The 24,333-nt window shown below is 35.7% G+C and overlaps 1 protein-coding gene across 20 annotated transcripts in view; it reads left to right on the forward strand.

The window, feature by feature from the left end:
- Positions 1 to 24,333, forward strand: part of ADGRL3 (adhesion G protein-coupled receptor L3) — an 867,440-nt gene that overhangs the window by 101,553 nt on the left and 741,554 nt on the right. The window contains exons 1-2 of one of the 20 annotated variants that reach the window (XM_079920007.1): positions 1,623 to 4,730; positions 6,473 to 6,566. The exons of 17 other annotated variants lie outside the window; for them this stretch is intronic. The gene's annotated coding sequence lies outside the window, so the exon portion shown is untranslated. Of the gene's footprint in view, positions 1 to 1,622; positions 4,731 to 6,155; positions 6,567 to 17,885; positions 17,943 to 24,333 lie in introns of those variants that run through there. 2 more of the 20 variants (XM_079920006.1, XM_079920009.1) reach the window with 2 other exon arrangements.

Below are 24,333 nucleotides of genomic sequence, written 5' to 3' on the forward strand. Positions count from 1 at the left end.
TGGATGCATCTTTGTTTCCTAGAGTATGAGGGTTTTATTAAAAATGTGATGGTGCATAATAGTAGGGTGAGAATAATGAGGGGAAGAGATGAAGGAACAGCAAGGTGAGGCCACTTGTTTGCTTGGAGAGTGAGGATTTGTCCAGAGTAAAGATGGTGAAGCGAAGGCTACAAGTGGAGACTTTGAAGCAAATGGTTAAATTCCATCCTGTCCTTGTATGCTTTTATCTAACAAGTAGTCATTGGGAACTTTTTATTAAAAGTTGAGTAGTTTGTGGAACTGAGCATTGTTCAACCCTTTCTTTTCTTTTTTTTTTTTTTTTGCTTAGCACTGAAAAAAATTTCTTTAGTCATGGGTAGTTTTTATAAGATTTACTTTCACCTCTAATGTTAAGTTTTTATTATTCAGGTTCAAAACCTGCTAACATATCATTATGCACATTGATAATGGTTAAAAATATACATAAAGCAAAATCCTGACTCATTATTCATGTTAGATTATGAGATATAACTACAAGGTAATGTGATTTTAAAAACCAAACTTTCAGAATTACTGCAATTAATGTAACTAAGGCAATCTTTTAAAATAGTCATTTTGAAAACTATACTCTTATTCCAGTGATAAGGATACTGCTAAATCATTTTTGAAACTTCTCATTGGAATTGTCTTTATAACCAGTAATGGATAAGAAAGGAAGAACCACTGCTTTGTCAAAAACTTGTGAACTATTTCTTTCTTTCACATCACTCATCTGGCTTGGCTCAAAATATACTTGGCTTTTTAAAAAATGAAATCCACTTTTCACAAATACTATGAAATTTAATACAGACCTCATCAGTACCCCCAAAACATTAGTGAGTAATGAATATGAATTCTAACAGAGGTGCTAAGTTGAAAAAGGGGTTCCAATATATCTTTTTTTTAATTAATGAAAAATTCGCTGTATTATTGCATAAAATTTTAAGGTGAGTTATAAAGAAGGAATCACATTCCTTAGCATGTATAAATTCTAACAAACTTTTAAAAAGTTAATTTTATAACATCAACTCATGTGACTATCCATATTTATAACTTTCCTTTATGGAGTTAAAACACCAAACACTCGAATCTTGGGAGAGTAATTCAGATACTAGTTGCGTGGTAGTTAGGCTCTCAGAGCCTGGGAGATAGAATGCCTACTTTGAAAGCCCAGCTTCAGCTTTTACCAGCTGTGTGGTCTTAGGGGGAAAAAAATCTGTTCATCTTCCTGTAACTCAGTTCCCTCATCTGTATATTGGGAATAATAATAGTGTCTCCCTTATAGGTTGTTTTAAAGATTAATAACTGAGTGCATGTGAAGTGCTTAGAATGATGCCATGAACATGAAGAATGTTATCTAATGTTGACAGTTACTAAGTTGATACTGATAAATTTGAATTTATCCAGTCTTTTTTTTCTTCACCATCAAATTTAACATTAAACGTTCCTATTTGTGATTTTCACCTGAAAAAAGTTTCTCGAAAAGTAGTGTTATATAACAAAATCTGTCATTTTCTTTGATTAATTGTTCTGTCTTAACACTTTTACAATAAAAACCGATTAATTAGATGTTTATACATTTTACATTTCAGGTGGCATCATTAAATGTCTGAAATGTGGGATTTTTAATGTTAGCACAACTTTCTTTCTCAGGGTTTTAAAGTAAGTGATTCTGTATTCTTAAACGTGTGAATTTTATGAATGGTTCCACAGACTACCTAGTATATTTTGATTCCCACATTTAATTGAGTAAATACTAAAGAGTACACACCACTTTTGAATGGCTGTATAAAACATGGATGTGATAGAAAAATAAAGATATGTTAAGTCTTGCAAAGATCACAATTTAACCGCAACACAGAATCTCTGCTCTATTCACAAGGCATCATGTTCAGTATTAGCAGATGATAATAGATAGCTTGTTTTTTTCAAGGTTGTGAACATGTTCATTCTGTGCCTTGGGTAGCAGCTGCGGCTGCTGTGCACAGATGTGACAGACTCTCCAGGTAAATGAGAGCTACAATGTTGTTTGTGTAGCTGCTGCTGATAATTGTAGAATATTTGTGCAGTAGCCCTGCTGCCTGGCTCTTCTGCCGCATTCATAGCGGTAAAGACCTCATTTTGTGATTGGTTTTGCCTTCAGGTAATTGATTCACTCCTTGTTTCTCATTTTGTAGTGAAATGCATTTGATTTTAATCCAATAGTTGTGTGACTCTCAAGGGAATACCATTTTACTATCGTAGATGAAATTCTCCCTGTGCACTTCAGGTCTTGAGACTTCCAGCTTGTTTCTTTATATTATTGGGTAAAGTGATTAAATACCCCACCCCACCTTTGGGTTATGCTACTGAGAAACAAACTCCTGAATTGTGACACGCAGTGAGGAGGTCTTATTTTTTTTTTAATTTCATTTTTAAGCTTTATACCTGAGGTTTTTTACTTTGTGTGTTCTCACACGTAGTAGTTATAAATGTTTTTGGCTTTTGTATGCTAATGAGTGCTTTCTCTTCTTGCGTTTGTTATAATTTTCAGATTTTCATTTTAGAAGTTAATTGTGTGTGTGTGTGTGTGTGTGTGTGTGTGTGGCTTCCTTGCAATAACATGTTTCTGATTATGTCTGAAACATTTGGAGCTTTTAGCAAGCTCCAAAGGACCTTGGTATAACTTCTCCTGGGTATCTTCTTATTGATTTAAATCTCATAAATGAATATTACTAAAATAGTGACTGCTTACTGAAATCTCAGAGCATTATGGGCCTTTGATAGGAAGGTTCTTCCCATTTTAAGATAAGAATCACCTGAAGTGATTCTGGCAGTCTTGGAAGTATCAGTTGCAACAATGCATACCATTGCCTACCTTAGAATCCTTTGTCTTTGGATAGGGCTCAAGTTGCAGTCAAAGAAAGCAGAGTTCTGGGTCATATTTATTAAGTTATGAAACAAGATTAAATTATTAAATTATGAAGACAGATTCTATTACTCAAGATCAAACAACTAGTGTTTGTTATCAGTCATAAGCCTTGTGCCTTGCATAAACCGTTTGCAGGAATAATTTGAAACACTTAATTCTTTGAAACAGCAGATTATGCAAATGATTTTTTTCCACCTATTTTACTTTAAGTCTATTAAAAAAGACATACTTTAGTTACAACACTTAAATTGTGAATATCTTCCTTGGAAAAATGAGTTTTAATCTACATTTGGGCTTTCAGTAGTAGGACACATGTATTAGAATTTCTATATTATTATATTGTTACAGAACTTATAAAGTATCTTGTGCCCCTCCTGAGGAGAGTTCAAGTTTAAACTAACAAAACAACTGTATTGTATATGGTGTCATCAAATGGATTATAGCATCAATGAGGCTTGTGTTTACATAAGTATATGAAGTTGGTGGAGGAAATGCTAGAGTTGGTAGGGTCTGTGGCAAACTCTTTCTGAAAGGTTATCTTTTATTCACCTTTAGTGAATGTTTTCTTGAGAAAATGCGGGTTCACTCTTACCAGGTCTGATTTTTAAAGAGAAGTAGGGCATCTAGATTTCCATGTGAATTTTCCTAGTTTTTAAATGTTGCCTACTAATTCAAACTTTTTTCTAAAAACTCTTTTGGTTTTCTCTCAGATTAGCCTGGGTTTTAAAAAATTGAGACATAATTAACATGAAATATGCACACCTCTTTAAGTGTTCTCTTCAATGATTTTTGATAGTTATATACAACTGCATAACCACCACCTAAAACAAGATTCAGAACATTCTCATCATCCCAGAAGGTTCCCTGGTGCCCCTTTGCAGTCAATTCTCCATGCCCCATGTGTGCAACCATCTTCTGGAACTTTAAAGGGCAAAGAAATTCTGTCTCTATATGGGATGAAGCCCAAGGGCTACAACTACCATTGGCAATCTCCTGCTATAAAGAAAACAAAATGAACTCAAAATGAACTTCCTTTGGTCAAGGGAAGGAGGGAAGGGAAATAATATTTATTTAATGCTTACTCTGTGTTGACCACTTTATATCCATTATTGAATCCCCGTGTGCAAAATTCTGCGATTTTTAAAGCATCTAGTTGCAGGGACTGAGGCTCATAAATGAAATGGTGACTTGCCCAAGTGTCAAACAATTAGTAGCTAAGGGGAGAAAGAAAAAACAGAATCATAGTATTAAAGATTTCTTACTACCATTAGCTTGGAAATGTATTTTTGAACATTAATATAATAATGAAAAATGGTTTTCTATATGATTACCACATGGTGATGACGACATTTAAAATATATTCATTTATTAATTGCCTGACACTATTCTGACATACTGTTTTCAACCTCACTTCCAAATTTAAGAAGTAGCACTTTTATTCCTATTTCACAGATTGGGAAAATAAGGACCATACAATAAGAGATTATACGGTCAGGCCACTCAAGGTGGCTGTTCTCTTGCTCTCTGTACATCCTCTGCCAGACCACTGACTGCTTCACCTATACCCTACTCACGAGACTGACATTTGCCCCAGGCCCCAGCTAGTGATTGTTCTTATCAAAGGGGCGGTGAAGGGGCGTTCCTGCCAGTCTACTGGTTTCCCTGGTAACTAATGAGTCCACCTGAGGTCAATTCTCCTCTAACTAGTAATCCTCCCTCCCCCACCCAAGACTGCCACCATATCCTGCCTGCCGTGTGCTGGACGCGGTGGGGTGTCACTGCAGGACCTTGCTTCAGACATGTAAGCTCCCCAATCCATTAAACCATTGATCTCTCTGTTGCTGACTCCAGGCTTTTTCTTAGGTCTTAAAGCTGGGCAAGTGCGGGCCCTGTAGCCAACAGAGATATTAATTACCTTGCCCAAATTCACATATCAAATGAATCACTGAGCCAGAATTTAAACAGGAATCTAACTTTAAGGATTGTGTTTTTTTTTTTTTTTTTTTTTTTTTTTGCGGTTCGCGGGCCTCTCACTGTTGTGGCCTCTCCCGTTCCAGAGCACGGGCTCCGTTCGCGCAGGCTCAGCGGCCATTGCTCACGGGCCCAGCCGCTCCGCGGCACGCGGGATCTTCCCGGACCCGGGCACGAACCCGTGTCCCCTGCATGGGCAGGCGGACTCTCAACCACTGCGCCACCAGGGAAGCCCAGGATTGTGCTTTTTATAAAACTATTTTGCTATTTGTTATATTTTACTGTTTTAATATTACTGATTTTTATTTGGAAAGAAAACTTGATGAGTTATTCTGTGACAAATGTTTATGGATTACAGATACCATTAATGGATATGAAGTGTGAAAGTATACAAACAATATAGGTGTTTCCAAAAGTGTGGAAACAATATGCATGAAAAATGATATTTTTATATATAAACCTAATATAATAGTAAAAAAAAGTGTTTAAAGTACAGTTAAGATATATACAATATTTTACTGAGGGGTGAGATCTGAAGTCCAGAAATTGGATAATTAGCAATTCAATGTTTTGTCCCATTGTTGGGGGTTAATAGTACACATTAATCCACCCTTTGTTCTGTATCATTTAGGAACCAATTGGGAAATTAAGATCAAACTATTTTTAGAATCATCAAGGCTAATTGAAGTGAAGGTAGCTTGAGTAAAATGTGGTGTTTCAAACTATCCCCCTGAAATGGTCTCACCTACCCATTTGTAGAGGGAGAAGCTGGAGAATCAAGATCTCCCTGAAAGCAAGCTCAAGCCTTGTCCTAGTGACTTTCTTCCCAGTGGGAAGAAAAAGATGCTTAAGGGCATAGTGGTCTCTGAAAAAGGGAAAGAGCCCAGGGAGGGACCCACGTAAGAGTGTGACCTTAACAGTTTTACCTGTGCTGAAGTTGAGTATATGACTCACTGAAAGCTAGCCTCTTAGCAATTCTTTGTCTCCTTTTGAGGGAACAAATATGGGATGGAGGGGTGGCAGGATCTTCCACTGACTCTGCTCCGGAGAGTGGAATGGTGCGGGGAGGGTGGGGATGGGGGGAGGGTGGGGACACATGAGCACCTCCCTGGAAGGATGGCAGTGAGAAGAGAGGGAGGGAGTGAGGGAGAAGTTCCAACTTTATTAACTGTTGCTCAATTTTTTCATGCACCTTGAGTTTTCACTGTGAATGACAGTAAAATATTTGTGTATTCATCCTTTAATGTTTTAAGACTTCCTTAGAGGACACTTACTTTGCTTAACCTGTTCATTCACTTCAGTCAGCTGCTAGTGTGTTAATTCATCCTGGCACCATAAGTGGATTTGAAATTCACAATAAAATAAAACCCATTAGTGAAGGTATGAGTCAGTAATAAAAATAAAGCCTGCAAAACTCGTACTTCAATTAAAAATGGGGGCTGTTGAAAATGAGAGATTAATGGAGTCATAAAGTAGAAAAATTAAAATGCATATGTAATACTGAATGGAATAATAGTTCTGAAGATTTACCTTGTTTTAAAATGGTTTCTGAAACCTTCCTTTTATCATTAGATTGCAATTCTGAAGCTCATGAAGCCGAGGAAGGAGGAATTTGCACAATCATCATTACTGGATTGATGATAGGTATTACAGTTTACTGTCAAAGGTAATACAGTAGAAAACAATACTATTTTACCTTTCCATTTTAGTTTTCTTTAAAACAAAGTAAAATATATATTTGTTTGGCAAGTTCTTTAATTATATTTTTGCTGCACATATAGACAAAAGAATACTCCAAATTATATGGCCTCAAAGTAAATTAAGAGATCAAAATATTTTGAGTCATGAAAATGTAAAGTTGTAAATATTGCTCATTTCGAATTGATTTTCCAGAGGGGAGAAAGACAGGAAGGAAGAAAGAAAGTCACATCTGTCAATTACTTTTCTGGATGTCTATTTGAATTCAGTAAATAAAGAGATGGCTTGGTCTTACTGCGTGATTCAGTATCTGAGGTCAGGACAACTGGTATCCTGATTTGGCTCTACTGCAGTTTACAGTGGGGATTTGGGTCAAATCATTTAACCCTCCCCCCCCCCCCCATTTTTTTTTCCCCTCTACTAGCCTCTACAAATTAAAATGCTGGAGAGTAAAGGCTGGATATGATACTAGCATCTTATCTACTCCTTGTCTGTGTGTGAAAATTAGCAAGACAATTACTTCCACCATAATGCTTTCTTATTGCTATATAGCAGTGATAATTTATCATACTAAAAAAATATCTTCTTTATGTATACAACTCTAATAAATCATGTTTAGAATAGCATTGTCTTCAGATAAGAATAACCTCATGCTTTAAAGAGGTTAGAAGCAAAAGAAAGGTAGATTGCTGATGATTCATTGGTTCAGAGTATTGGTTTTTAGGTGTCTTCATCAGTGGACATTCTCCACAAAAACCTAACTACCCAATCTTCTACCCAAAAAAATGAAACATATGATTTGGTTGTCCCATAAATCATCTTTCCAAGAAAGCGAGCTGTTCTTGCAATAGGATGGCAGATGGAACAGCTTTTTACCAGTGGGGGGTTTTGTTCTCTGCTGCCAAGGATATTGAGGAAAGAAGGAATTATGTTAATTTATCTGTTTTTCTCCTTTGCAAGCAATTTTATGTGTATAAGAAGCTCACTCATTTTGAGATTTAAGTTATTATTTTTGGCACTTGGTACATAACACAAATTGTGTGCTGAATGTATGTATAGGCACTGGTTAATCTTTAAACAGATATAAATGCAATGTACTGTTAAAGGATCTTCTGCTTGTTGAATTTCAAAAAGTCATGGGAAGGTTAAGGTCTAGAAAACTTTCCAGGTAGTCTCTTGCTGCCTAGTTTCTAAGATGTGCAGAATATGAGAGCTCTTACAAAAGGAGAGATTTTCTTTTCCCTGGCTAAAACCTAATAAAAAAATATATAAAATGGACCAACTCTTACTCTGATTAAACATTCAAAGATTATTTATTAAATGACCAGATTTGTAGAGGAATACATCGCTTAGCCTCTTGGTAAACCTTACTCCTGGTATTGACTTTTGATATACGTGCAGATAGTTTTGCTGTCTCTCCTGACTTTATAGAATGACTGCTTAAATGCAGAATCTGTTTTCTCTCTGTCAAGAACAATACTAATTTTCCATTCTTTGCCAAGGGCATGGGTTATTCCAGGGTGTAGTCAAGTGATCAATCCATAGGGACACATAATTATATCCTGCTCTTCGGTGACTTCAAAGAGAATAGTTTGAGAGGATTATTAGTTTTCTCAAACAGTCACACGTGTATTGAAATAGCAAGATCAAATCCAAAATCCTTTGAGCTTTTTTGGAATAAAGATAGCATGTGAAAATGATGAACATCCTTATTACAGTTACTACTTTCTAAGAAACCTTTTTCCATGCCCTCTAAGATCAGCTTATTTTTTTTTAGATTTCCTTTCTTCCCTTTTCTTTCATCTCCTGTTTTTCGCTTGTCCCACTTCAGGGGAAGATAATTGAATCACCTCAGGATGAGTGCTAGTGGATCCTAAGAATTCAATGCCTCTAAATAAATTATGCATGTTATATAGCAGTTAGAAAGAGTGAAATGGGTATATTCCAGTCTAGGTTGTGATTTCAGGTGAGTAGTTAATATCTTAGGAGTTTTGTATGAATGTTGATAGAGAGGGGATAAAAAAGGATATCCAGATCTTAGGAAAGGACATTCTATTTTGTGCCTAATTTCAACTTAAGGTAAAATATGTCTTCTGTGTTCTGAGTTTCTCATGCTGACTAAATGATGCTGACCAAAAAACCCAAAAAACAACCTACTATTTTTAGTGTATTATTCAGGAGAGTATAGGCTATGTTACAGTGACAAATAAAGGTTTTAACACTATAAAGATTTGTTTCTTGCTTATATCCAGTGCGTAGTAGGTGATTTTCTTGGGCACTTCTTCTCTAAGTCATGATTTGTAGACCCAGGTTGCTTCCATTTTGTTGTTACTCTTTTTGGAATATGTGGCTTCTAACATTGCTATAGTAGTATAAAGAGAAGTAGAAGACCAAGAGCTATATTTTGAGGGCCAGGTCTGCCCACATTTCATAATCTAGAACTTACTTAGCCTGCAACCTCACTGCAAGGAGAACAGGGAAAGCACTCTTTCAGTATGTCTAGGAAGAAGTAGTAATGGGTGACTAGGCTTCATTGTCTTTGCCCATAGGTAGTGCTCTTATAAATTCATATAACACAACCTATGCTATTGCCATTAGAGTCACTTTCAAATTATGTTAGCCACACCTAGATATATTATATATCTCAGTGTTCATAAAACACTAAGAGAAAACCAGAACTTAAGACCAACACTGCCCGACTTCAAGATTTTCTGTAAAGCTACAGGAATTAAGAATATATGGTATTTGGTGAAAGAGTAGACAAATTGTTTTTGTCAAAAGATTAATGGAACAGAAAAAAGAATCTGGAAATAGACCCATACAAATATAGTTAACTCATCATCCACAAAGGAGCAGAGGCAATTTAATGGAGAAAGGATAATTTTTCAACAAATGGTAGTACAGCAACTGTATATCCACATGCAAAAAATATGAAACTAGAAACAGCCCTTAAACCTTTAACAAAAGTTAGCTTGAAAATGGATCAAAGACTTAAATGTAAAACACAAAACTATAAAACTCCTAGGTGATAACATAGCATGAAGTCTAGGTGGCCATGGGCTTGGTGAAGAATTTTTATACAACAACTAAAGAACAGTATATGAATGAAAAACATTGATAAGTAGGACTTCATTAAAATTAAAAAAAGTCTGCCCTGTAAAATGTAACTGTTGCGGGAAATGAAAAGAGAAGTCATGTCTGGGAGAAAAATCTGCAAAACCCATATCTTATAAAAGACTGGTATCCAATATATACAAAGAACTCTTAAAATACAATAAATTCTTAAAAAACAGTCCAGTTAAAAAGTGGCCAAGAGATTTAAACAGACAGTTCACCAAAGATGATAGTCAGTTGGCAAGTAAGCCTGTGAAAATATGCTGAGCATCATTTGTCACTAGGAAATTGTAAATTAAAACAATGAGATGCTACTACACACCTATTAGAATGACTAAAATCTAGAACGCTGACAACACCAGTTGCTGACAAGGCTATGGAGCAACAGGAACTCTAATTCATTGCTGATGAGAATGCAAAATGATACAACTACTTTGGAAGACAGTTTAACTGTTTTTTTTTTAACTGTATTACTGTATGATACAGCAGTCATGCTCCTTGGTATTTACCCACATGAGTTGAAAACACGTTTCACAAAAACCTGCACACAAGTTAACAGAAGCTTCATTCATAATTGCTAAAACTTAGAAGATGTCCTTCAATAGATGTATGTATAAACAAACTGTGATACATCCAGACAATGGAATCTTATTCACAAATAAAGAGAAACGAGGTATCAAGGCACAAAAAGACATGGAGAATGGTAAATGCATGTTGTCTAATAAAGAAGCAGTCTAATTCCCTACTGTAAGATTCCAACAATATGACACTTTTGAAAATGCAAAACTTAACAGTAAAAAGATCAGTGGTTGCCAGGGACTCAGGAGAATGGGAGAAGGATGAACAGGTAGAGCACAGGAGAGTTTTAGGGCAGAGAAACTATTCTGTAGGACACTGTATTGTTGGATACATCACTATATACGTATAAGTTCTAAGAGTGAAAATTCTAAGTGCGAGATGGGGAAAAGTGTGGAGAGCAAAGAGTATCCCAAGCAGAGCTAACACTTCCAAGGATTGATAAGAATCAGGTTAGACTTCTCAAGAGGAGGAACTGCTCAATTCCTGCCCAAGGTCTTAACTCACAGGTACCTTGTCTGTGGATCCCTTCCCTTACTTCTGATAGGATATCTAGTCCCTAGGTTGGCTGTGGACAATGTTTGTTCCTTTATCCCAATTCCAGGACACAGATTGAATGACTGTTCTTTATAAGTCCCCCCAACCCACTCACAGGAGTTGAGTGGAAGTTCTGTCTAACCTAGACTAGCCACAAACGCCCTAGTGGTGAGCCTCAGGATGTTAGGCAAGGGCTCTGTATAGAGCCCTCTTCTATGAGGACAGAGACTAAGTCTCCAATGGCAGTGTTAAAAGTGTAGTTCAAGTGATCTTGGAGGGGCTGCAGAGGCAAGGAACCAGGCTGGTCTTGATTTTAAGTCTTGGATGTATAGATTAGCAGGTACCTTCCTCCTACCAGCAACTTCTGTTTGAAACCATGAAAGAGGGCTAAGGACCCAGAGACATAAAAGGAGTCAGACTTGGTTGGATTTTGTGGGGCTTTTGACTGCTGTTTTCTAAACCACCATAAAACCATTTTCAGATCTCAGTCTAGATATTAAAGAGTCCTCAAGATGACACTACTTTTTGGCAGCAAGTTAAATGCCAAATGAACTTACAGAATAAGTTTGTCTCATTTTCTCCCCATTTTCCACATATGTACCATGCGTAAAAATAGTTTTGAAGTATCATAATTTGCACTTTTCATAGATATTTATTGAGTATCTACTATAGACCAAATTTGTTTGAGGCACTGGGATATAACAGTAAATGAAAGTTTATCCCTGCTGTCATGAAACTTAATTCTACTTGAGGGAGACAGACTATGAAAAATATTTTAAAATAATCTAAAGAATGATTCCAGATAGTGTTGAATACACTTAAAATAGTACAGGGTAAAGAAACATAGAATGTTCCTTGAATGAGGCTAACCTAGGTTCCATTGGGATGAGACTCAAATGATAAGAAGAAGTTTCTTGAGGATCTGAGGGAATAACGAAAGCAAGCGCCCTGACACACAAACAAATTTGCCTTATTTCAGGGGCAGAAGAGGCTAATATGACTGGCATTTAGTGTGCCAGGCCAAGTGGAATAAAATATAAAATCAGAAAGATAGGCAGGGTCTAAATTATGTAGGTCTCTAAAATGCTGCAGTAAGAAATTTGTTTTTTCTTCTACTTTCTTACACACCACTTTAGACAGTTTTTAGAAGGAAGAATGCTATATCTGATTTATCTTGTAAAAGATCATTCTGGTTACTGGATGGATAATGAACTGGGGGTGGGTTGGGGGTAAGAGTAGAAGGCAGGAGATCAGTTGTAGTTTGCTAGGTGAGAGAGGATGGTAAGTTGCCAGAATTGTGGTAGTGAACTATAGAAAGAGCTAGTCTAAATGCAGACAATGATTTGGAATTGTTCCATTCAGTTCTGTGTCATTTTCATGTTTTAGGACTCTTTACCTTGGGAGAGTCCTAAAGTATCATATATATATATGATATACAAGATATACAAATATATATACATATGTGTGTGTGTGTGTGTGTGTGTGTGTGTGTGTGTGTGTGTATATATTTAAAGTGGCTTAGTGGCCTCTTGCTCTCTCTGTTTTTTATATTTCTGGGAACTATATAAAGGGAAGAAGAGAATTTTAGGCCATTTTCTTCATGTCTTTTTTTCAAGATTTATTTTGTTAAAGATACTAGGTAGTAAAATTCCTGATAATATAGAAATTGAGCAGTGTAAATGGATTTCTTTTGAAATTTTTTTCTTAAGGATTTGAAACTTTTAAGTGTCCACCCAGACTTACCTTTAGAGATTATTTATTTTATTATCCAGAAAGATGTAAGAGGGAAGTAAACTCTGAAACTTACAGAAATGAAATAACTACTGATTTCTAAATTCCCTTACAGCTCTGAAAACTTTGGTCACTTTCTGATTGTGTGATTGTTGTGGTATAAACCATGAGGCTGGATTATATGTTCTTCAAGCATGTTAGTACATTTCTTAGAGCTAAATCTGGGAGAGGATCTGGCGGACCAACATCCTAGCTACTGATATTGCTAAAGAAGTAACAATTATTTTCACTTTTTAAAATATGAAGCAGATTTTGGGTGGACACATATGCAAGTACCCTACTGAATGGAAGGCACTTTTGACCCAAATATTAATGGGATCCTTACAAAGTCTTTCACCAGGTTGTAATTCTAACAGTGGTTAGAGTACATTCATTACGTACTGCCAGGATCCTTAAGGGGTTTTCTGTAGGGCTAGATATGGATCTCCCTATATCAAACATTATTAACTTGTTTTTTCCTTCTTACATAAGGCATACATTAGTAGACTATTTTTAATCCATTGAGTTTGGTACTTTTTTGAAGGGCCCAGTAAGAATGAATTGTGAAATGTGAGTGCAGATTAGTGGAGAGCAAAGGAGCTTATTTCCCAGTCATAGTTTTTGACTGGAGGAAAAAAAGGCAGAAGTGAAAAGTGTAGCTTCTGTCTTTATAGAATAACCAGGGACTATATTATCCTTCCAATCTGCCACACTAACAATTTAAATAGCAAAATATCTTCTTAAAATAATTTTTACTATTCTCCATCCTGATGTAAACGCTAAAAAGAGAGCTGTTATCTCTGTGCCTTGTAAGAATAGGTATTATTGTAAATAAATGATTTTTTCAAATTCAATCTACTCAACTTTGGAAGAAGATTGTTACAAACAACACTGCCCAAGGAGACTCAAGATAAGGATTTCAGCTCTGGCTTTGTTAATGGTCCACAATTATACCTTCTCAGAAATCCAGTTCCCCTAGCAGCAAAAGGTCCGTAGTATTTGCCTTGCCTTCATGTTAAGATGTTTTGAGGATCAAATGAGGTAATGCTCGGAAAAGTTTGTGAATCATGAAGTAGTATAATATCATTATAGTTTTTATGATTTGCGTCATCACTCCTTTTCAGAAGAATTGGCTACACACACTGTCTGCTGAAGTTTTGTCACTCTGTTCTGTGGAGTTAACCCATGCTAGTTGGCAAAATAACAAAGGTGTTATGAATATAGCCTTCAGATAAGCATCACAGTGCCTCATCAGGATAATAGCTCTGCATCATCCCAGTACACTGCAAGTACAGTTATAGTGCACAGTTTTGTCCAGTTATAAACCCTGTCAGATTTTGCAAAATATGAGAACCCCCTCAGTTAAAATTTCTGTGTTTTTCTTGGCAAATTTAATGTTCCAGAGAATTTTAAATATTTTAAATAGAATTATTATGTTGACAGTCACAATGCCAATTAAATGTCATATTTATTTAGCAATTATTCATTGTCAGATATTTGTCAAGTTCTATAAATTCTCGAATTTAGTCCTTACAGCCATCTTGCATTATTATGCCCATTTTAGCTAAAGGAAATCTGAAACTTAGAGATACTTGTGCAGGTTACAACTGCTAAGTGATGTAATTAAGAACCAGGCTGCCTGGTTTTATTTTTTAAAACTTTTGAATTTTATTTAAATTTTTTTTTTTATACAGCAGGTTCTTATTAGTTATCCATTTTATACATATCAGTGTATACATGTCAACCCCAATCTCCCAATTCATCACACCGGCCCCCCCTCCCCCCACGCCACTTTCCCCCCTTGGTGTCCACACATTTGTTCTCTACATCTGTATCTCTATTTCTGTCCTGCAACAGGCTGCCTAGTTTTAAAACGTGCACTGAAATACTACCTTGTACTACCTTCCCAGGGTCATTTTTTGCTGAAAAGCTTTCAGAAAAATTTTAGATAGAAATGCAGCATTTTCAGAAACTCAAAAAACACCACTTAAGGAAAACACGTGACAGTCCTTCACTTTTGTTTCATTCTGGGGAAAGAAAATTTCAGTTCTCTCTACAACCACTTGGAATAAATTACTAAGTAGTTTGATAAAAATCTCCACATCAGTAATACTTTCAGTCCTATATGCCCAAGATATTTAAAGTTTATTTTTTATTCTATTAAGAACGCTGGATAAGAGAAAGCCCATGCCCAGCAATGAAGACTCAATGCAGCCAAAAATAAATAAATAAAATAAATTTATTTTTTAAAAAAAGAACCCTGGGTATATTTACATGTTTATACTTAGCGCTAAGAAAAGGATGGAAAAGTATGGCTAAATCCTGAAAATTGACTTTAACATATTGTGTTAGTCTATAAATTTTTCCCTCTTCTACTATGTGTCACAGTTGATGAGCAGTTCTGAATATCTAAGCCTGTAACATTTAGAATCAATGGATATAGGTTTGATCCCGGCTCACTATTTGTGAGACTGTAGTATTGAGATTCAGTGTATCTCACTGAGCTATAATTTGATCATCATAACATGAGAATAACTATTAAAGTTTTTCTAATCTGTTTGAGAGCATTTTATAAACTATCAAATGCTATATAAATAATTGTATTATGTAACAAACTACAGATCTCTAGCAACTAAGGTACTCATATCAGTGTAACTTTCTTAAATTTTAAGTATGAAAGCTACTAAAATATGTGCATATGCTTGAACTCTTTCTCCTCTGCTATGGACTGACTTCCTCCCCCCTGTCCATTCATATGTTGAAGTCCTAACCCTAATAATGTGACTGCATTTGGAGATAGGACCTGTGAAGGAGTGATAAAGGTTAAATGAGATCATAAGTGTGGGGCCCTAATCAAATGGTACTAGTGCCCTTATAAGAAGGGGGAGAGATACCAGAGTTCTCTCCTCCGTGTGAGGACACAGTGAGAAGCCAGCTGTCTGCAAGCCAGGAAGAGAGTCTCACCAGGAACCAAATTGGCTGGCACCTTGATCTTGGATTTACTAGCCTCCAGAGGTGTGAGAAATAAATGTATGCTCTTTAAGCCACCCTATCTGTGGTATTTTGTTTTGGCAGCCCAAGCTCACTAATTTACTTTCTTCGGTATACTAATATACCTAATATACCTAAGGATAGTTGTAATAAAAAGAACTCGTAGCATGTTACACCAACCTAGTAATAGGTTATGTGGGATGGGATGTGGGGGTGGGGGGATAGATTGACTTTAAGGAATTGGTTCAGTCAGGAGAGTCAGGCAAGAGTTGATGTTGTAGTCTTGAATTCCAAGGCTGGTCACTCAGAATTTCTGTGTTGCAGCCTGGAGGTAGAATATTTTATTCCTTGGGAAACCTTGGTGTTTGCTCTAAAGGGCTTCAACTTATTATATAAGGCCCACTCATGTTATGAAGAGTATTCTGCTTTACTTAAAGTCAACTGATTGAAATGTAAATTACATCTATAAAATACCTTTACAGGAAATCTAGACTAGTGTTTGACCAAACAATTGGTCATTATAGTCTAGCCAAGTTAACATGTAAAATTACTATTATATTGCTGTAACAAATTACTACAAATTTAGTAGCTTAAAAAATTCACGAATTTATTACCTCACAGTCTGGAGATCAGAAGTCTGAAATGGTTCTCAGTGGCTTAAAACCAAGATGTTGAAAGACTGAGCTTCTTCTGAAAGTTCTAGGAGAAAATCTACTTCTTTGTCTTTTCCAGCTTCTAGAGGCTGCCCCCATTTCTTGACTCTTGGCTTCATCCCTCCATCTTCAAAGCCAAGTCCTTCTTATAGTGTCATCTCCCTAGGTCTCTCTCTCGTCTACCTTTTTCTTCCATTTATAAGGGCCTTTGTGGTTACATTGGCCCCACGTGGATAATCCTGGCTACTCTCCTCATCTAAAGGTCAGCAGATTAGCATCCTTAATTCCATTTGTCATCTTAACTCCCCTTTGCCATGTGACATAAAGATATTCCCAAATTTCTGGGGTTTGGGACATGGACATCTTGGAGTGGAGTGGCATTCTTCTGCCTACTTCACTAGCTGATCTTTGTGGCCAAAGAAGCATATGGTAATTGTTGAAACCAGACCTTTAAGTAAAACCACCTGAGATGGCAGTCCTAGCTCTTCCTCTGACTAACCAAATTCATCTGGTAGGTGACTTCATTTTGCCCCAGTTTACTCATCTATAAATTGAACTGAGAGTTTTTGGAAGGGTTAAGTGGGTTGATACTTGTAAAGGACCTAGAAGAGTGATTAGCACATAATCAAGAAATCAACTCATTTATCTGTTATTATTTTGATTACAGATTTCAAATGTGGTGGTTTTAATTAAAACTAATATAAATTGGTTAGGGGAAAGGAGAGAGATATAATAAATCAGTTTGTTCCATAGCTTTTCTTTAGGTTCTGTGTAACCTAAGATTACTTTTTCTCTTTGAAGTTATCTTGAAATCTGGAGACACAGTGGTATTTTCTACATATACATATGTACCTACTAAATAAAAAAATACTTCATGCCTGAGAATGGAAACAAATAAAACATCACCAAAGAAGTGAATGAGCATATTAAAATAAGAATTTGAAAGAGGGGTTGATCGTTTTCTGACTTTCTCCTGATTTGAAGAAGGAGGTGGGGGTTTTAGAAAAAGAGTGAGGTAGGCTTGATTATTTTTAAGAACACATAACCCTGTAATTAAATATTAAATATTCTCTGTAGAAAATCCAAAGCAAAACCAGATTAGGTTACAAAATCGACATCAGGCATAGATATGTGTTTGTTTGTGATTTTTATTGTTGGAAATGAGAAAATCTGCCAAATAGTTTACCTCTTAGGGCCTGGCAGCTCAACAGGCAAATATGGTAGCAGCAAGATGATATATCTTCTTTACATTGAATTTTAAAATAATTACAGACATTTTGTTATGTACTTTTTATATTTAAGATTTTTGACACCAATGACCACATACTAGACTTTTCTGCATTTTTCTTGGTTTCGACAAATCCTGTCTATGATAAATATTGTGAATTTAGTACTTACATTGGCATAGATAGGGAGAAGCTAAATTTTAACCAAGCACATGGGTAATGTAATCCACTAAATCATACATGAAATAGAATGTTAAGTTCTGAAAGCCTCAAATAATAACCTTATTATCATACTTACAATAGAGTTCTTATTGTGTGGAACTCTCACTTTAAAGATAACTGTACTGAATGCATTGCTTAAGAATAGTGTATAGAAAATTTATAACAGATTTTGTACTGTTATTTTTATTTATGTTGTAGTGCAATATTTGGATATTAACATATGCTCATCTACTAAGGTGGAAGTACTATTGAAATGTGAGTAGAAATAACTTTTTTAGTAGCTTAATAGAAAACTATCACTTTGAAAGTTGCATATGAATTCTCATTTAACAGGCTTTTTCCTTAAAAATTTTTTCATTTAAAAAATATTTGTTGAACATGTTCCAATACCAATTCTAGCTGTTGCAGACAAGTTAACAAGACATAAGAGATTCTTTTCCTATGCATCTTATATTCTAGCCTTCTTTAAAAAAAATAATGTGATAATTTTTATCTTTTCTGGTAATTTATGGTAGTATTTTTTGGTCACTGGATATATGAAATAAATTAGAGGAGTAAAAGTATATTTAATATAAGTTATTACATAAAAATTTAATTTTGAACTAAGAGGATTAAATAGATTATTGTGAAATAGAAAGAGAAGGGGGTCATTGAGTAAATAGTTATTGATTACTTGCATATTGCAGAGAATTATGTTCCTTTAGGAACTAGAACCTATTATACTGAACAGTATAACTTCCTTTTAGCAAATGAGGAAATAGGGCCATACGGAAACTGGGAGAGTTGGTTTGCTATGGTTGTACAGGTGAGGAAGCAGGGCCCTCAGCTGAGTCTGGAAACCAGGTATATTTCATTCCAACATAAATACTCTTAACCCAAATGAAATGTGGCATCTTGGTTTGAAAATTTTTAAAAAGAATTTATTAAAGTATAGTTGATTTACAGTGTCGTGTTAATTTCTGCTGTACAGCAAAGATATTCAGTTATATATGTATATATTCTTTTTCATGTTCTTTTCCTTTATGGTTTGTCACAGGATATTGAATATAGTTCCTTATGCTGTACAGTAGGACCTTGTTGCTTATTCATGCTCTATATAATAGTTTGCACCTGCTAATCCCAAACTCCCACTCCTTCCCTGCCCCACTCCCGCTCCCTGTTGGCAACCATCTGTTTCTGTTTTGTAGATATGTTCATTTGTGTTGTATTTTAGATTCCACATGTAAATGATATATGATATTTGTCTTTCTATTTCTGACTTACTTTGCTTAGTATGATAATCTCTAGGTCCATGCATGTTGCTGCAAATGGCATTATTTCATTATTTGTGGCTGAGTAATATTCCATTGTATATATATATACCATATCTTCTTTATCCATTCATCTGTCAGTGGACATTTAGGTTGTTTCCATGTCTTGGCTATTGTGAATAGTGCTGCTACGGAAAGTGCATGTATCTTTTCGAATTAAGTTTTGTCTGGGTATATGTCCAGGAGTGGGATTACTGGTTCATATGGCAACTCTTATTTTTAGATTTTTGAGGAACCTGCATGCTGTTTTCCATATTGGCTGCACCAGTTTACATTCCCACCAACAGTTTGGTTTGTAAATTACTCATTCTCTTGAGTGGAATGTTTCTAGATGTTAATATGTACTTTGTTATGAGTAATTTGAAGTCTCTTTGGTCACATTGTATGTATTCTCACACAGAAGGAATCCTCTGACTTTAGAACCATTATAATTGGAATCCACATGCAGGTAATAAAAAAGACTCACTTATCTACACATCAGTGGGAATTCTAGGAAATATATGATTTGCATATAGGTTTCAAATGAGCACTTAAATATTTGAGAATTGTATAGGAAAATAAACATTTATTGTCTAATTGTTGCAGAAAAATAAATCCTCTATAAACTGTTTTTTTAATCAAGAAATTTAAATTTGAATCTCCATAAGCATAAGTCATTTTCTATAGTTGAAATTTACCTCTTATTTTTTCTCCTTAATTTTCACATACATGGAAAATTTTTGTCAATGTAATAAAAAAGTTTATTTTGTTGGTATAAAAAATACTACATATTAAACAAGATCTTATAATAAGCATTTCTTGAGTAGTTACTATTTGCTGTGTGCTGGGTGTAAGAGGATGAATTTGCCAGTCTCTTTCCTCAGGCATGAAATAATTAGAGACATAGTCACTTCATTTAAATGCTGTCTGAGACACATAAGGACATATCTGGTCATTTGCTATGTTTTTATTAGGTATTTTTAACAGAGAAATTATTTATAATCATAACTATTTTGTTATTTTAAAAGCATTGTAAAATATAGAAAAATTTAGGTAGCCAACTAATATTACTCCTAATAGTAGCTACAATTATTTGTTTAATGTGGCAAAATCCGTGAACTTTTATTAGATTTTATTTAGAAGAATTTACTTTTAATTATGATTTTTTCAGTGTTATTGATATCCAGCTAGCCAGTTATTCCAGTTTAAAAATGTTATTAGAAAAAAAAATAATTCAAAGTTTGATATTAGAATATATTTAGCCAAGAATTATCTGAGAATTGGTATTGTCTGAGAATGGTATTTTTTGCCAAACTATTTTCATATTTTATACAATAAGCTCTAAATTCAAACATGAATTTAGATTTATATGAGCCAAAACTTTGGGAAAATATTTAAAACAGAAATTTAAAGAAATAAGGCACAGAAACATATTTAATATTAATAGTCTTTTTGTACTGAAGGTTATCCACAGTCAACAGAAAGCCATTTAGGTAAAGTAGCATATTTTGGTAAGCACAAGACTACTAAGCCATCTAACAGCGAATTTTGAGTGAAATCTCTGATTAAAATATTTGGAAGAGTTTCTCTAGGAGGTTAATCTTAACGGAGTACAGACCTATCGTTATTAAAACTTACTATACTACTTTGTTTTTGCTTTGAAGATAGAACAACTGTTGTTAGGGGAAAGAATTTATGTTCTCAGTTTAAGAATGGTGAATGGGTAATTATACCAACAAAGACAGATTTGTGTTGGAAAATTTTAAATTCCTTTCTTTTGGGGAGCTTTTGCTCTGATGTTTTGGGGTAAATTTTCAATGCAGTGTGTGTTAAGATTGAACCACGCAACTCTCACTGACATTAATGGGAATCTCTAGGCTAAATCTGCTCATGCTCTGCTGAAAATGTACCCCCTAACGTTTCAGTACTTTTCTGGCTATCATAAATGCTAAAATAGTGATTATACTCCACAGTATAAATATATATTTAGATAGTTTTAAAGTACTTATTTGATGTAGGGTTATGTGAATAGTTACATAGAGCTCCAATCTAATACTACTTAATATTGAAAATAGTGGTGTTCAATGAACAAACTATACATTTTACTTCAACCAAGATAGGAATGCTCTGCTTCATTTTGACTTCATTTTACTTCTTGCTGTGATTCTGAACAGAAGCCACTGTGGTACAGAGTGAGAGCACCCAGTGGATTCGTTTATGGAATGCCATATTCTAGGAGTATTATTAGAGTTTCCCCCTCTTTCCCCTTGGTCCTTATTATTATTTTTTTTTTTTGCGGTACGCGGGCCTCTCACCGCTCTGGCCTCCCTCGTTGCGGAGCACAGGCTCCGGACGCGCAGGCTCAGCGGCCATGGCTCACGGGCTCTCCGCAGCATGTGGGATCTTCCCGGACCTGGGCACGAACCCGTGTCCCCTGTATCGGCAGGCGGACTCTCAACCACTGCGCCACCAGGGAAGCCCTGTCCTTATTTTTAATATAAGTACATCCAAGGCTTCAAAAACATTCTATCTAGTGTAAGCTACACATTGAATTTTGATATTTTTTTCTTCAATTTGCTGGTTGAGGCACAGTACACAAGTATTTCCTATAAAATATGTTCCTAGCTTGCTTTCTTTTTCTATTTAAGTACAAGTAGATGCTTTATCATTAAAGTGCTTTGCCTTGCATCTTCTTAAAATGATCAATGTAGAGAAATTCAAACCTACTGTAAAGCTAATTTATCAGATACTTACTGTATTTTATGCTGCTTTTGAATGGTATTATGTACTTGTAGAACCTTGTGACTCTTTAAATGGAAAACAAAAAATAATTTTTTTTGATCATTGAAGAATGATTATAGAACATTTCTTACCTGGAACTTTCTGGTTAGCAGGGTTCAAGTAAGAAACATCCTAAGTTTTGCTTTGTTAGTGTTTAGTGTTGGTTTGAAGAAAGCTTGATATAGGAAGTTTCAGAAGAAATACAAGAAGGAAATGTAATCTGAAAATATACCTATATTAAGCAATATGTATATATATATCATAGTGATGTAGCATATTTAAATTAAGGAAAAGGAAGTGGATTGTACTGATGGTAGTTTTTTGACTTTGGTAGAAGAATCAAACTAATTCCACAACATGTCTAATTTTAAAAATCTGGCTTTACCCATGTCAAGAATACTTTCTCTTTCATTCACTTTACTGAGGTTATTGAATATTACAATCTAGGACTAAAGCACCATGAGATACTCTCCATGTTAGAAAGATGAATAAAGCACTTGGAACTGGAGTGAGATTACACATTTAAGAGTGATGAAAATGAGTTTGGACTTCCTGAGTTCATTGTACCTCTAGATGCCATAAATAAGTATCATCCCGTCTGATTAAAACTGAACGTCTGGGGTTTGGGGGAGAGGTCAATTCAAGGGACAGATTTTGGCGTCATGATCATAGAGGTGGTAGCTGAAATTCTAGGATTAGAGTAGATCACTAAAGAAAAGGAGGTAGAATAAGAGATGAAAAGTCTGGAGAAATCATACAAATCAAGAGAAAGAGAAACAGAGAAAGACAAGGAGAATTTGAAGAGTAAAGAAGAGATTGTGAAAATGATAGACAAGGAAGAAAAAATTTTAAGAAAGATGAAGAGCTCAAATACCTAATGTTTCACATTGTTATTGGCAGATTGACTGAGAAAAGGCAATTTAACATTAATCCATGGGTATGTTCACTAGTTTTAAAAAGATAGAACTTGCGCTCTAAATTATTGAGGCCTGAATGGAAAATAAAATGGAAGCGGCCATTAAGACTGTCAAAAATTGTTTCAGTACGCTGGCCATGAGAAGAAGGAATCAAGTATGAGGGTGGTATGATATGGAGCAGAAGTTGTGGGAGGCTGTTTTGTTGTTGATTTGTTTCTCTTGCTTGGGTAGGATTTGCATCCATTTTTCACTAGGAAAATGTGTTAATTTATAGTACAAACTGGGTCTCCTCTGATAGTGAAAAGGGGCTATTAGTATTTGCTCTAGGATAACAGGCATACACAGGAACTATGCCTAGCAAAGTAGGATATAATAAGTACACTACCATGTGTAAAATAGGTAGCTAGTGGGAACCTGTAGTATAGCACAGGGAGCTCAGGTCGGTGTGCTGCGATGATGTAGATGGGCGGGATGGGTGGGAGGGAGGTTCAAGAGGGAGGGGATATATATGTACGTATTCCTGATTCCCTTTGCTGTCAGCAGAAACTAACACAACATCGTAAAGCAATTATACTCCAATAAAAAAAAAATAGATACCCAGTTTACAGGTAGAGGGAATTAAGCCTAATAATTTTCAGTTCTAATCTGGACAGGCTGGGGTAGCATAAAAAGCTTTTAGGGTTCTGGGTGATATAGAGAGCAGAAACACTGCCACATTCATTCCTGAGATAATTGGATCCAGTGACACTTTCCCAATGATTGGCCATAAAGCAGAGGCAAAACTTGTAAGCCCTATGCCAATTGTTTCATAATATATCAAAGAGCATCTTCCTTGCAATGAAAGGGAAAGACAGAACAGCATATGACCCTCTAAACAGTTTTTACAGATGCATGTAGACACAAGGTATAAAGGAATATGACAAAGAGAATACCACCCATTACAAAAGAAAATAGCCAGATTTGCATAGTTGTTTTTTTGTCTATGTGTTTTTGCTTTTTTTTTTTGCGGTACGCGGGCCTCTCACTGTTGTGGCCCCTCCCGTTGTGGAGCACAGGCCCTGGATGCGCAGGCTCAGCGGCCATGGCTCACGGGCCCAGCCGCTCCGCGGCATGTGGGATCTTCCCGGACCGGGGCACGAACCCGTGTCCCCTGCATCGGCAGGCGGACTCTCAACCACTGCGCCACCAGAGAAGCCCTGTCTATGTGTTTTTCAGTTCAGGTTAACGTTTTTGAGATATATTAAATGGGACCATATGAGATTTAGATGAAACTTTTTTTGCGTAGTTTAAGTTTTTTTTTTTCTAAAGCAGAATATTTTCTTGATAAATATGGTAGGAATGTTAGGTGATATGATTGCCCTCTCTTTAAACTAAGAGGATCTTATTTGGTTTGGTTTGTTACACTATTGAATTCTCCTGGTCCTCCTCCTGCCCTATTGTGTACTGTTCCCCATAGTCCCTCAAGCTGAAAATTGATCTCCAGTCAATAGTGTGCAGCGATTCGACCTGCTCTGTAATCAGTCCTGCTCTGTGAATGAAATTCATCGTGGGAGACTTGATTACTATCTCTGTTAGGACTGACCTAGTTGAAAGCCCTGTCAAGCTGCCTGAAATTTGGATGCTTTGGACATTTGCTGTAAGGAATTCTTTGCTCACCAT

Source organism: Stenella coeruleoalba (assembly GCF_951394435.1).
Source record: "Stenella coeruleoalba genome assembly, chromosome: 4".
Lineage (NCBI taxonomy): Eukaryota > Metazoa > Chordata > Mammalia > Artiodactyla > Delphinidae > Stenella > Stenella coeruleoalba.